The sequence below is a fragment of the Chiloscyllium punctatum genome, chromosome 32, assembly GCF_047496795.1.
Source record: "Chiloscyllium punctatum isolate Juve2018m chromosome 32, sChiPun1.3, whole genome shotgun sequence".
In the NCBI taxonomy this organism is placed as follows: Eukaryota; Metazoa; Chordata; class Chondrichthyes; order Orectolobiformes; family Hemiscylliidae; genus Chiloscyllium; species Chiloscyllium punctatum.
In genome coordinates, this window is record NC_092770.1 from 34,424,190 (window position 1) to 34,431,666 (window position 7,477).

At 44.4% G+C, this 7,477-nt stretch overlaps 1 protein-coding gene and 1 long non-coding RNA gene across 5 annotated transcripts in view; one reads left to right on the forward strand and one right to left on the reverse strand.

The window, feature by feature from the left end:
• The window catches only part of nav3 (neuron navigator 3), a 927,909-nt gene extending 925,477 nt beyond the window's left edge, over positions 1 to 2,432 (reverse strand). For all 4 annotated transcript variants that reach the window (XM_072552054.1, XM_072552051.1, XM_072552053.1 and 1 more), the window contains exon 1: positions 1,973 to 2,432. The gene's annotated coding sequence lies outside the window, so the exon portion shown is untranslated. The remainder of the gene's footprint in view (positions 1 to 1,972) is intronic.
• On the forward strand, positions 450 to 1,290 carry LOC140457792 (uncharacterized). The gene is made up of 2 exons (XR_011953361.1): positions 450 to 696; positions 1,055 to 1,290. It is a non-coding gene; the product is annotated as an uncharacterized lncRNA (long non-coding RNA).
• Positions 2,433 to 7,477: the final 5,045 nt, after the last annotated feature.

Consider the following 7,477-nt stretch of genomic DNA (forward strand, 5'->3'; position numbering starts at 1 on the left):
GCCTATTCAGCCTCTCCCTGTAGCTCAAATCCTCCAACCCTGGCAACATCCTTGTAAATCTTTTCTGAACCCTTTCAAGTTTCACAACATCTTTCCAATAGGAAGGAGACCGGAATTGCACACGATATTCCAAAACATCCTTGCATATCCCCTTCAGTCCCTTGGTCACCATCAATCATTGGCCTAGAATTCAAGCCCAGTGGTATTACCACTACCACCTCTAACAGTGTCACAGCCATCTGAGAATTTCCTCCCTTTGATCTTTAACCCCATAAAAAGACAAACTTCGTTTTCCTGTAATTCTTTGGGAACGACGTGAGCTCTGGGAGCTGGTCCTCAACTTGTCATTTCCTGATTTTAAATAACCTGAACCCCCCAGGTGATGAAACGCCACCATCCAACCACGTTGCTTCATTCACAACTAGGATCTGATTGGGTGCAACAAACAGAAACGTGAGACTGGAATTCTCAGAAGTGAAAATGTAAATCAAGATTTAATTTGAATCAGTGCTTTAAGGAAACCGCCTCCCAAGCTTCTGTGTGTTTAAGATAACTTTTTCGTCAGCGTTCAAAAATTCACAAGAGTATCAGTTCCGCAGGTTAAGACCAAAAACAGAAGATTCTTAGTTCCTCACCGATAATATGGGAAAGCTGCATGCATTTGGGATTTTGATTCCCAAGCTGCTGGTTTTAAACGTGAGTCCTGACTTAACAATTTATTTATTTCAGATGATCTGCTTTCGAGAGGGAATGTATATTTTGTTCAAGAAATCAGGCAAGATGCAACTGAGCTAATCTTACAAGACTCGGGAATAAAGCGCCTGACCCCCAGGAACTGATTCAGTTTTAAACGCCATCAGCTTCCATTGAACACCAGCAGAAACTTGCCTGCTCACGTCCAGTCATTATTTTCCATCCTCTTAAATGGACGAGCAGTAGGAGAATTGCAGCAATGGAAAGCAATCTTTTGTATTTGAGATTCTGACAGATCTACCGTGCATTCATCCCTGGTAATTTATTCTCCACACCCGATGGGTTTCATTCTATGTTTCAGACGCAGCCAAGACAGAGCTAGAAGCTAAATCCAGCCAATAGCAGGTTGGAGAAAGCAGAAAATAGACAGCAGCCCTCGACCGGTTGAAACATGAAAACCAAAGTATTTAATTTCTCACATTATGTTACACCTTTCCAAAAATATACCAGAGTCACTTTTTTGTAAAAATCTGATACAATAAAGGCTTTATGTAACCTGCAAAAAGCACTCCTCGCATGAATAAACTTTGGCTTTGATTTTTTTTCCATAAATCTTTTGTCTCTTGTTAACCGGCTGGAGTACACTGCACATTCCTATGGAACTGACTGAAGGAAAATGCTACAGATGTTAACATCATACACCAGGGCAACACTACAGCCTGACAACTGCTGAGAACAATCCATCCATTTTTTTTTGAAAGGGGTAGATTTCTCCTCAAGAGGGGTAAAGGGGACAGAATTCCTGCTTTCATCTACAATCCGGATCTCTCCCAATAAATGCACAGGTCCCCGGACCTGTGGGACAGGGACAAGGTTCTGGTGAAATGTGACGCCTTCACAACCGAACAGCTCGGCAGCACCTCCTGGTGGCGCCAGTTATTAAAACCCAGAGATGAAAGTGGGGGTAAGCAGTAAAATATCACAGAGACTGACACAGGGTAAATTGCATTCCAATTTTTGTTGAATGAATACTGTTCCTCTCTGTTTTGAGGTGTAGCCCACATTCTCACTCCCCCTCTCCCCCTCACACACATTAATAACGCCGGGCCATAGCTGCGTGCATTCAGGACCAGTAACCTGTATTGTTTTTGTAACCGAATACCTGTTATTTTACATCAAACATCCCGAGAAAAAGGATCTCCCTTCAGAACAATATTTCACGGCAGCTGCATATAAAAATAAAACGTTTGGAACTTCTGAAAAATAATGGCTATCTTACCTTTCGGTGCCCCCCACTTGGTTTAGTTGCAGTTAAAACAAATCGCTGGTATCTGCAGAAATCTGGCTGGGGGGGAATCAGAAACCTGGAGGCAGAGGCTATTAGCTCCTGTGTCTGAGGCGGGGGACGCGGAGATACAGCCCTCACTCACTCTCCCTGTCTCTCTCCGGGCTGCAGGTTCACCACATCGCTGTCAGCTTTAAACAGGGGCTTTCAGAGAGAACCCCAGTCACCGCCTGGTTTTCAGACCCCGGTGTGATTTCAGTGCGATCAGGGCAAGATGCACACAGCAGCAAAAATCAGGAGCAGCAGCAGCAGCAATCTCCAACCAAATCTCCAAAACTGTCTGTCTGTCTGTGTATCCGTGTCTGTCTGCCTATCTGTCTGTGTCTGTGTATCCGTGTGTCTCTGCAGGATAAATGCTCCTTATTGCTGAGATACTCCCCTTAGAACCCAGACCTCTCTGACACACAACCTGCAGAGAAATAAGCCACACTTAAAGGGGTTCGGTTTCTGTCCCGAGCCAAATCACCTGGTTTATTCTGCAGGCAGCGAATTGCCATTAACTTTAATCCAGTTTCGGGGACCCACTGGATCTCGGAAGGCGGCCGTTCGGCCCCTCTCTCCGGTACTGATTCTTGGGGAACACTCGACAATTGAATTTCAAACCTCATCTTTCTCCCGCAGTAAATGAAACTTTACTGCAAATACCCCAGACGCCAGCCCACTTGTGATTTACATCCGGATGTAGTTAATACAAATCCCACTTGAGGGGTACCCTCGGATGTAGGGATGTACAAATATGATTCTGGTTACACCCTGGCTACGTCCCATTAAGAGTTTACAACCCCTAATGTACAAGTTTTGTTCAGGAAAAAAAAAGTGCAGTTACCATTGAATTGTGAAAAAGCCAGCAAATTTGCACACAGCAAGATCCCACAAACATCACTCAAAGAATGCAGGAGGATATAGATAGATGGAGAGTTGGGCGGAGAAGTGACAGATGGAGTTCAATCCAGGCAAGTGTGAGGTCATGCATTTAGGGAAGTCTAATTCTAGAGCGAATTATACAATGAATAGAAGAGCCTTGGGAAAAGTTGGTGAGCAGAGAGATCTGGGAGTGCAGGTCCATTGTACCCTGAAGGTTGCTGCACAGGTGAGTAGAGTGGTCAAGAAGGCATATAGTATGCTGGCCTTCATTGGAAGGGGTATTGAGTATAAGAGCTGGCAAGTCATGTTAAAATTGTACAAGACATTGTTTCGGCCACATTTAGAATACAGTGCACAGTTCTGGTCACCACATTACCAAAAGGATGTGGACGCTTTGGAGAGGGTGCAGAGAAGGTTTACGAGAATGTTGCCTGGTATGGAAGGTGCTAGCTATGAAGTGAGGTTGAGTAGGTTAGGATTGTTTTCATTAGAAAAAAGGAGATTGAGGGAGGACCTGATTGAGGTTTACAAAATCATGAAGGGTATAGACAGGGTGGATAGAGACAAGCTTTTTCCCAGGGTGAGGGATTCAATAACGAGAGGTCACGCTTTCAAGATGAGAGGTGGAAAGTTTAAGGGGGATACACGCGGCAAGTACTTCACACAGAGGGTGGTGGGTGTTTGGAACGCATTGCCAGCAGAGGTGGTAGAGGCAGGTACGGTAGATTCATTTAAGATACGTCTGGACAGATGCATGAGTAGGTGGGGAGCAGAGGGATACAGACCCTTAGGAATTGACCGACAGGTTTAGATAGTGGATTTGGATTGACTCAGGCTTGGAGGGCCGAAGGGCCTGTTCCTGGGCTGTAAATTTTCTTTGTTCTTAGTTCTAAGAATGACCAGACTGAGACCAGGTGTTCACAACAACCAGGATTTCTGGCAGAATTCAGCAGCTTTTCCTCAAATCCCAGACAGTGGGATCTATGTGCCCAGCTGAGAGGGCTTCATACCTCAGTGCAGGATGGCACCTCTGACAACGCAGCACTCCCTCACTATTGCACTGTTGCAAACTACATCTCATTCTCAAGCATCTGGTAGAGGAATTGAACACAAATCTTTAGCTTCAAGGAAGTAGATAGAGAAAGAGAGAGGGATATTCACAAGGTATCTCAGATATAAAAGAGGTAAAAACAATGACTGCAGATGCTGGAAACCAGATTCTGGATTAGTGGTGCTGGAAGAGCACAGTAGTTCAGGCAGCATCCAAGGAGCTTCAAAATCGACGTTTCAGGCAAAAGCCCTTCATCAGGAATAAAGGCAGTGAGCCTGAAGCGTGGACACCTTTATTCCTGATGAAGGGCTTTTGCCCAAAACGTCTATTTTGAAGCTCCTTGGATGCTGCCTGAACTGCTGTGCTCTTCCAGCACCACTAATCCAGAATCTCAGATATAACGTTTTATGAGGCTACAGGTGCTATGTAAATGCAAGTTTACCATCTGGTTCATTAATGTCCTTTAGGGAAGAAACTGCCATCCTTACCTGGTCTGGTCTCCATGTGACTCCAGACCCACAGCAATAAGGTTGACTACCCTCTGGGTAATAAAAACTGGCTATGAAGAAATAATCCCAAAAATGATTTTTTTTAAAAATTGCACCATCCTTTTCTTCATAAAACAACATCTTTGTCTCAATCTTGCGATTAATTTGATGAATGTACCAGATTTAACAGCGTCTCGAGGCCTTTCCTCATTCAAACCGACAAATTAGGAGTAAGAGGAGACCATTCGGCCCCTCAAGCCTGCTCATGCTGATGGTATACCATCGCTCTGGCTCCATATCTCCCCTGGTCCCACCTCATCCCAGATCCAACCCTCTGACTCAGTGTTGCCCACTTGACCTGACCTACTTTTCACCTTTCTTCTCACCTAACTGCTCCACTGTTCCCACTGACCAATCACATTCACCTCTTACCTTTCCCCTCGCCACATACCCCCATTTATCTCTCAGCCCCTTCCCTCTCCACATTCCTGATTGAGGGTCCTGCTCCTCGGATGCTGCCTGACCTGCTGTGCTATCCTAGTGCCCCACTTTATCAACTCTGACTCTCTGGTGTCTGCAGTGCTCACTCTCTCCCCACTACTTCCATATCCCTGCACATTACTTATCGAAAAAATCACTGCAGAACCTGAATTCTGATTGTGAATAGTATAGGCACCATTTTAAGGGAAGGATAATTGTTGGTGAAATCTTATTGATCCAAAAATAAAACAGTTTAAAATGTCCAATCTCATTCCTTGATTTTGTAAAGACTTTGTAAAGATTTGTTTATATTGTGTTATTTTAAACATTCCCTTTTCTCTTTCTCCTGATTCTAACTCTCTCTCTCTCTCGTCATTTCTCTCCCTGGTTTTGATTTCTCTCAAATTCACTCCATTTTATTCTGTCATTTCTCTGTTCTCCTCTCAATCCTTAAACATTATTTGTGGAGGAGATTGCCTTATTGTCATTCACTGAGTTCTTGGACACCTATACCATGTGGGTATCGGTTCAAATTACACATGAAACACTGTTCACACTGAAGGTTACAGATGAAGTCTAACCTTGAACAACAGAAGATGCTCCACTTCCCTTTTGGTAATGTGCTCATAAGCTGATTTATTTTTAACAAATATATTTACCCTTCCTAGAATGTGGGTGTCGCTACGTTTATTGCCTGTCCCTAGTTGCCCCTTGAAAAGGTGGGGGTGAGCTGCCTTCCTGAACCGCTTCAGTCCATGAGCTGTAGATAGATCCACAATGCCCTTAGGGAGGGAATTCCAAGATTTTGACCCTGTTACCCTGAAGGAACAGCGAGGTATTTCTGAGTCAGAATGTGAGATGGTGTTCCCATGTATCTGCTGCCCTCGTCCATCCAGATGGAAGAAGATATGGGTTTGGAAGGTGCAGTTGGAGGAGATTGAGTGAATTGCTGCAGTGCATCTTGTACAACAGAAACCCCATCATTTTGCTTTTAAATCCAGTTCCAGGTTTTCAGAAGCTGTGAGCTTGTAGCTCTGATAAGGGAAGCATCTAGATCTGTTCTACAGTGTAATGTGTGCTGTTTCACTCAATCCACTGATACAGCCATTGTTGAGGAGAGATATGTTCCGGCAAACAGCACCGTGATGCTATATTTCCTGGTGTTAGCTCACATTGCTTCAGTTTTCAGTCAATCTGACATAGCTCAGATTTAAAAAGGGTTCCATTTGGAACAGGCTTCCCTTTTGAGCCAGGAGGATAAAGACATTTCTCAAACACTGCGGTTCTTTTCTGTTGGGATAAAATTGAGGAATGGAAATATGATGTGCAAGGATTCTCAATGATTCAGTATTTGTGCCGATGCTCCCAGTTTATACAAACACCACTGATTCTCTCCAACCCCAGTTCTTTCTTTATATCGAAATCAATTAGACATAAAGGCGCGTCAACAAAATAGAGGCATATAGAATGGGCTTAAGGAGAGAAAGCAGTGAGTCATATTAGATGACTGTTTTTCAAATTGCAGAATAACAGTTCCCCAAGGGTCAGGGTTAGATTCACTTCTCGTTTGACATTTCCAAATAGAATGTTGGAATACGAAGTAAAATATCCAAATAACACAATGAAACCAAAGCTAGAGGCACGGCTGACAGTGAGAATCCTAGAATCTCTACGGTGTGGAAACAGGCCCTTCAGCCCAACAAGTCCACACCAACCCTCCAAAGAATCACCCACCCAAACCCATTCCCCTACCCTATTACTCTATATTAACTCCTGACTATTGCACCTATCCTACACATTGCTGAATGCTGTGGGAAATGTAGAATGGCCAATTCACGCAACCTGCACATCTTTGGACTGTGGGAGGAAACTGGAACACCCGGAGGAAACTCCACACAGACAGTTGTCCAATGCTGGAAGCGAATCCAGGTCCTTGGCATTGTGAGGCAGCAGTGCTAATAATCACTGAGCTACCATGCCACCCCAGTAAGGATACCAACCAAACACTAGGAGAAGGCTCAAAAGTTGAAAGTGCTCCATTATTCTCTAGTCTGGCTTTTCTGTCCCTCATTGGGCACTGGTTCCCAGCACTGAGGTCACTTATAGGAGCAGGATTTGGTCACTCTACTCGAGCTTATCCACAATGGATGTAGGTCATGGCTAATCACGACCTCAACTTTACATTCCCAGGCTCTCTCCATATTCCTTGATGTCATTAGTATTCAGAAATCTATCAACCCTGCTCAATGACTGAGCTCCCAGCCCCAGGATAAAAACCTCCAAACATCCCCCTCCCTTTGAGTGAAGAGGTTTCTCTCCATCTCAGTCCTAAATGGCCTATCTTTCATACTGAGACTACCCTCCCTTGTTCTAGAGCCCACAGCCAGAGCAAACCTCCTTCCTGCATCTATTCTGTATATCCCTTTAACAATTAGGTTTCAACGAGATTGTCCCTCACATTTCAACATTCCAGGGAATACAGGCCCATTCTCTTCAATGTCTGCTCCCAGGACAGTCCCACCCTCCCAGGAATCAGTCTATGAGCCTCCGCTACCC